This window comes from Scyliorhinus canicula, chromosome 2 (assembly GCF_902713615.1).
Source record: "Scyliorhinus canicula chromosome 2, sScyCan1.1, whole genome shotgun sequence".
In the NCBI taxonomy this organism is placed as follows: Eukaryota; Metazoa; Chordata; class Chondrichthyes; order Carcharhiniformes; family Scyliorhinidae; genus Scyliorhinus; species Scyliorhinus canicula.
The window spans coordinates 219,217,216-219,223,937 of record NC_052147.1 but is presented as its reverse complement, the minus strand read 5'-3'; positions in this window follow the sequence as shown (position 1 = coordinate 219,223,937).

Below are 6,722 nucleotides of genomic sequence, written 5' to 3'. Positions count from 1 at the left end.
TTGGGGCATGGGATGGGGGTGTCGAAGTTGCAGTGGGGTATTCAGACTTCCTGCACTGGCGAGCTGAACTCGTTATTACAGGAAATGAGATTAAGTGCGGCCCGCCACGTTGCTCACCAAGGCTCGGAAAGGAAACAGAGTGGCGTTTAATAGCGGGGCCGTTTTTGGCACTGCAGCACTGGGAAACATCCGGCTAAGTGCACCTAAAATGGGTCTTTTCTTTTCCATCAAATCACAGCCACCACATTAGGCACTGCTTGAACAATATACCTTTAATAAAGCTAATAGTCAACATCCTACAGTATTGCTAGTTAAGGTGTATTAAAATTAAATTTATGTGATGGGTTGGAGAGATCTATCAAATTAGATGAAAATATATATATTTTTTTAAATGCAAATACATCGACGGCAACATTGCTGGGCTAAAAGAAGGTAAATATGTTGGGTCTGTGGGAGCAATTGTGGGTGGGGTTAGTCCAAATGTGGGCATTGCTGGCAAGCCAAGCATTTATTGCCCTGGAGCATCACCTTCTTGACCTTTGAAGTCCATGTGGTGAAGGTACTCCCACAAAGATGTTCGGAGGGAGTTTGAGGATTTATATCCAATGGAAATCTAGTTCCAAGTCAGGATGGTGAAATGAAATGAAAATGAAAATCGCTTTATTGTCACAAGTAGGCTTCAATGAAGTTACTGTGAAAAGCCCCTAGTCGCCACATTCCGGCGCCTGTCCGGGGAAGCTGGTACGGGAATCGAACCGTGCTGCTGGCCTGCTTGGTCTGCTTTAAAAACCAGCGATTTAGCTCAGTGAGGAGCTTTGAGGAGAGCTTGTGCCACAAGAGTCTCTCAAGAGGGCTATTGTGTGAGTGATTATGTTGGTGAGGGGATTTGGAAAGTTGGGAAGAGGGGCTGCTTTGCATGTGGGTAGCTAGGGGATTGGGAGGAGGGGCGTGTGTGGTAAGGGGAGAGGGGCTGCTGTGTGTATAGTGGTCGGGGGTAGAGGGCCTTCACTGAGTCTTCTGCCATCAAAAGGTATGACGAGCTTGGTGAAAATCTACATAAGTACAAATAAGACATTTTTAAAAACTTACATTTTCAACTGCATCGGTACTCTGCGAAATGTAATATATACTGAATGCTACTCTGCTGTTTCACTGCTGTTTCTTGCTGACAGCTGGGTCATGTTAATTTTTAAATGTTAAAATGGGGTCACACTGGGAAATATTTGGGCAAGAACTGAACTAGAAGAAGGCAGTATTTCAGGGTTTGGTCAAGGCAAAGGAGCTTTAGAGGTAATTTTGCACCATGGGTTTAAGTAAGGGTATGGATGAGACAGAGGCAGCAGATTTCATGGTTTTAGTCTTACTGACCAGAAGTCCAAGGGCTGCTTGAACTTGTTGGAGGTAAGGGTGGAGGAAACAAAGGGAGAGAGTCATGGACAGATATGTTTTGGGATACTTGGGAGCAAAGTTGTACGGATGAGGTGTTTCTGCTTTCTGGGCTATCAGACAAAGCTTGCCACCAACATGGGAAGGTGGGGGCCATATGGGAATTGTTTCCAAAGCAGGTTGTAGAAAGCGGCTGCTGACCACTTTCCTGGTTCACCCAATTTGGGGGACATGAATGCCATTTAAATAAGGGGATCTCCCCTGGATTTTGTTAATTTTGGCAAAGTGTGGTGGAGTTCCAATGCAGATGTTTCTCAATCTGAATGCACTCCAACCCCTCTAACTGCAGCGAAAGAGAAAATGCTGGAAAATCTCAGCACGTCTGGCAGTATCTGTAGGGAGAGAAATGAGCTCACGTTTCGAGTCCAACGACTCTTTGTCAAAGCTTAGCAAAAAGGGCCTCTCACTGCAGAATGTGTTCGGGCAGTGGCCTTTTTATTCACACTGCTATAACTTGCTAGTGTTCTAACAAACCCTTAAAGCAACTGTGGGTGGTTGAACTTTCTCCTAGAGGTGGGTAGTGGGAGTCGAGAGGTTTCCTTGTTTGGTGTGCCTGTCTTGAGGGGGTGGGGGTGGAGGGTTGGGGAGGAGGGGTGTGTGAAGGTGCCTGCAGACGCGGGACCTTAGTTTGGGGGAGGGTGACAGGAGGTAACTGGAGTGAGGCCTGCTGTCCGTGGAAAGAATTTGGAGGCAGCCAGAAGAGCTGCTTTGGAAACAATTCCCAGCTGAGGTGGGCTATATAAATGGGAACCTCCGAGCTCTGGGTCTTCATCCCAGTTACGATAAAATCAATAAAACAAAAAAACAATCCTCCAGTCCTCATCTATCAAACTCTCCATGTCAATCTATGATGCTTGCATGTCCATTCACCCCAGTGTACACTTTTGAACACTCTTTAAAGAATCACTGAATTCTACAGTAACATATGCGAATCCATAAGTCCGTGATTGTGCTTCGCAGTGGCTTAGTCGTTAACTTCTGTAGTATGGCTGACCAGGAACCACCTTCCTATTCTTACCACCTGCCTTAAACCTATGTCCACTAGTAATTGACTTTTCCACCCTGGGAAAAAGCATCTGACTACCCACTCTCTCCATGCCCACCATAAATTTGTAAACCTCTATCAGGTTGCCCCTCACCCTCCGCTGTTCCAGTCAAAACAATCTGAGTGAGTTTATCCAACTTCTTCTCATAGTTAATACCCTCCAGACCAGGTGGAATTATGGTAAGCCTCTTCTGTACCCTCTCCAATGCACCCACATCCTTTTGGTAGTATAGTGACCAGAACTGTACGCAATATTCCAAATGTGGCAGAACCAAGGTTCTGTACAGCTGCAGCATGACTTGCTATTTTTGCACTCAATTCCTCAACCGATGAAGGCAAGCATGCTGCATGCCTTCTTGACTGCCTTATCTACCTGCGTTTTCACTTTCAGTAATCGTTCAGTGGACCAGATCCCTCTGCCTGTCAATACTCCTAAGAGTTCTGCCATTTACTATATAATTCACACCTGTATTATACATTCCAAAATGCATTACCTCACCTTTGACCAGATTTAACTCCATCTGACATTTCTCTGCCCAAGTCTACAACCGATCTATATCCTGCTGTATCCTCTGACAATCCTCTTCACTATCCACAACTCCACCAATTTTTGTGTCGTCCGCAAACTTACTTATCAGACCGGCTACATTTTTCTCCAAATCATTTATATATGCCTCAAACAGCAAAGGTCCCAGCACTGATCACTCTGAGATACCACTAGCCACAGCCCTCCATTCAGAAAAGCATCCTTCCACCGCTACCCTCTGTCTTCTATGACCGAGCCAGTTCTGTATCCATCTTGCCAGCTCATCTCTGATCCCGTGCGACTTCACCTTCTGGTATACTGCCCAAAAGGAGGGACGCTACCACTACACAAGATCTCTCTTTTCTGTTGAAGGTCGTTGACCTAAATGTTAACACTGTCTTTCTCTATTCATAGATGTTACCTGCCTTTCTAAGTGTGGCCAACATTTACTGTTTTTATTAAAATTTTCGGCCACCATGGCGGCACGGTGGCGCAGTGGTCAGCATTGCTGCCTACGGCGCTGAGAATCCAGGTTCAAATCCCGGCCCTGGGTCACTGTCTGTGTGGAGTTTGCACATTTTCCCAGTGTCTGCGTGAGTTTCACCTCCACAACCCAAAAATGTGCAGGGTAGGTTGTTTGGCCACGCTACATTGCCCCTTAATTGGAAAAAATAATAATTTTCGGCATTCGCCGTAATATTTTTTCATTAATGGGGTTTTGTCTTCATACCTAACATTCTATCATTTAACTTGCTGTGGTCTGTGAACTTGATTAAAAACAGGATGTGGTAAACATGCACTTACTTTTTCAAGAGCAGCTTTTTCCAATATGTAGAATCAGCTGAGCCTCTTTTTCTTGTTACAGTGAGACTGAAATCAGTCAAAGCAGGAAGCCTAAACAAATTTGATAGCATAAATAGTACTCGGAAAAATATTGCCTTAACGTAACAGTGATACTTGGACACGATGGCAAACCTGAAGAAGGTTCAAAAGAGACCCACAGGCAGTCGGACAACACAAATGTTTATTAGGTCCCAACACCACAATTATTTTTTCTCACCTTGTGCAACACAACGTATAATTTCATTTCAACAATGTGACTCAATTTCCACACATATCAACCAAAGTATATTCCATATGTCTATTTAATGCGGTATGGTGGTTTGTTTAATTCTGTAGTCTAATATAAATCAAAAACTGATGGTTGAACAAAAAAATGACCTTTCATATAGTGTCAATATTTGAAGGTTCCCTCCATTCAGGCCTGTAACCTTCTCTGGTGCACTCGATTGTTTTTTCTTTATTCTTCCATCGGAGAGGTGGTGGGGTAATGGTAATGTCACTAGAAACTCAGGCTAATGCTCTGAGGTCATGGGCTGATATCCTACCATGGCAACTGGTAAAATTTAAAATTCAATCAATAAATTAGTCTTGGTAATGGCGACCATGAAATGATCATGAAACTTTGGAAACAAAACCCATCTGATTCCCGGAAATCTGTCATCCTTGCCTGGTCAGGATTACATGTGACTCCAGACCCACAGCAATGTGGTTGACTCTAGGATGGCTTATCCAGCCACTGCAGGAAAGTTGATAAGGAATGAAACCGTCGGACACCACCCCCCCCCCCCCAAAGGAATAGATTTAGGTACTGAAAATAACAATGGCACATCTACCTCTGCCAATCCTGCAATGCCCTGCCCAAAATCGGAAGAGCTGTCCCACAGGCTAGTCAAGCAACAGCCTGACTTAGTCATGCTCGTATTGGGCAAATTGATAACTTACAGAAAATACCCTAGACATCATCTTTCACCATCCTGTGGCCTGCATCACTCACAGAATGTACTCTGGGTGGCCACTTCAATGTCCACAACCAAGAGTGGCACTACAGATTGAGCTGGCTGAATCCGAAAGGACATAGCTGCTAGCCTGGGTTTGTAGAAGGTGGTGAGGAAACCAACAAGGTGGAAATCCTAGTCCTCGTCTCCTGACTCTCCAAAGCCTGTCCACCATCTACAAGCACAAGGCAGGAGTGTGTTGAAATACTTGCCTTGATGAGTGCAGCTCCAACAACATTCAAGAAGCTTGACACCAACCAGCTCAAAACAACTCATTGGACTGGCACCTCAGCCACCACCTTAAGCATTGACTCCCTTCACCACCAACGCACAGTAGCAACAGTGTGTACCATCTACAAGATGCACAGCAGCAACTCGCGAAGGTTCCTTAATCAGCACATTCCAAACCAACAATCTCTGCCCTCCAGAAGGACATGGGCAGCAGATGTATGGGAATACCACCACCTGCAAGTTCCCCTCATAATCACTCACCATCCTGACTTGGAAATATAGTGGTTAGCACTTTTGCTTCACAGCTCCAGGGTCCCAGGTTCGATTCCCGGCTTGGGTCACTGACTGTGCGGCGTCTGCACGTTCTCCCCGTATCTACAATGTGGGTTTCCTCCAGGTGCTCCGGTTTCCTCCCACAGTCCAAAGATGTGCAGGTTACATGGATTGGCCATGTTGAATTGCCCTTAATTAGGGCAGAATGGTGGCGCAGTGGTTAGCACTGCTGCCTCACGGCACCGAGGTCCCAGGTTCGATCCTGTCTCTGGGTTATTGTCCGTGTGAAGTTTGCACATTCCCCCGTGTTTGCGTGGGTTTCACATCCCCCACAACCCAAAGATGTGCATGGTAGGTGGATTGGCCATGCTAAATTGTCCCTTAATTGGAAAAAATGAATTGGGTACTCTAAATTATTTTTGTTTAAATTGCCCTTAGTGTCCAAAAAGGTTGGGTGGGGCTACTGGGTTATGGGGATAGGGTGGAGGTGTGGGCTTGGGTAGGGTGCTCTTTCCGAGGGTCGGTGCAGACTCGATGGGCTGAATAGCCTCCTTCTGTACTGTAAATTTTAAAATCACTGTTTCTTCATTGTCACTGGTTCAAACTCCTGGAACTCCCTTTCTAATAGCACAGTGGGTGTAACTATACTTCATTGACTGTAGTGGTTCATGAATGCAGCTCACCACCACTTTCTCAAAGACAATTAGGAATGGACGATAAATGTTGACCGAGCCGACAACCCGTGAAAAACATTTTAAAAAAGGATGTTGGCATCATTGGCAATGCCAGCATTTGTTATTGAATTGAGTAGCTTGCTAGGCCATTTCAGAGTGTAGTGAAGGGTCAACTGCACTGCTGTGGTTCTGGCGTCCAATATGAGCCAGATGGGTTTTAATGATGATGTTCCTTCTGTTCTTGTTGTTCAATTGTGCTGTGGGAAATACCCTTGGATATCTAGCTCATTTTGTGCCCTATTCTTTGTTAAAATTATGAAGTGAGAATATATAATCCCTTCCACGTGAGTAATGCTCATTTGTATATTTCAAACAATTTAATTAAGGGTTAAAGTTCTGCCTCCTTGGTCTGGTGACACAGATATACCAGGCAAGAGAGCCGGGACATTAGTTACATCTAATTGGGGCGCGGGTCCTTAGCTTCTTGGAATAAGTGAGTTTGGGATGGGTGGGGGACTAAAAGTGCTGATATTGACGATGCATTTGGAAGCCGGCCCCTAACCATCAACTTTTTCATTTAACTGCAACGCCTTAGATGACGTGGAAGAACTCCCCTTGGGATAGGAAGTTTGCAAACCAAAATATGTTAATCGGCGATTATGTTTTTTTAAAAATAAAAATGTAATTGT